Source organism: Bison bison, unplaced genomic scaffold (genome assembly GCF_000754665.1).
Source record: "Bison bison bison isolate TAMUID 2011002044 unplaced genomic scaffold, Bison_UMD1.0 scf7180017855075, whole genome shotgun sequence".
Classification (NCBI taxonomy): Eukaryota; Metazoa; Chordata; class Mammalia; order Artiodactyla; family Bovidae; genus Bison; species Bison bison.
This window is the reverse complement of record NW_011485648.1, coordinates 1-510: the sequence shown is the minus strand read 5'-3', so window position 1 is coordinate 510 and position 510 is coordinate 1.

The window sequence follows — 510 nt, the reverse complement described above, 5'->3', positions numbered from 1 at the left end:
CCATCTGGCATTCTCAGTTGGAGACTTGCTGGCTTGTGAGTAAGTTTAAGGTATATTAAGATGTCCCTTCATACTCATCATCAAGAATGTCTCTTGAAGACTAACAGCCACCTAATTATTTCCAATTTTTTTTAAAATTTAAATTTATTTATTTTAATTAGAGGCTAATTACTTTACAATATTGTATTGGTTTTGCCATACATCAACATGAATCCGCCATGGGTGTACATGTGTTCCCCATTCTGAACCTCCCTCCCACCTCCCTCCCCATACCATCCCTCTGGGTCATCCCAGTGCACCAGCCCCAAGCCTCCTGTATCCTTCATCGAACCTGGACTGGTGATTCATTTCTTATATGATATTATACATGTTTCAATGACATTCTCCCAAATCATCCCCCTCCTTCCTCTCCTACAGAGTCCAAAAGACTGTTTTATACATCTGTGTCTCTTTTGCTGTCTTGCATAACATAAGCATGCAAGTGTGTTTCCTTAAAATTAATGAGATAAA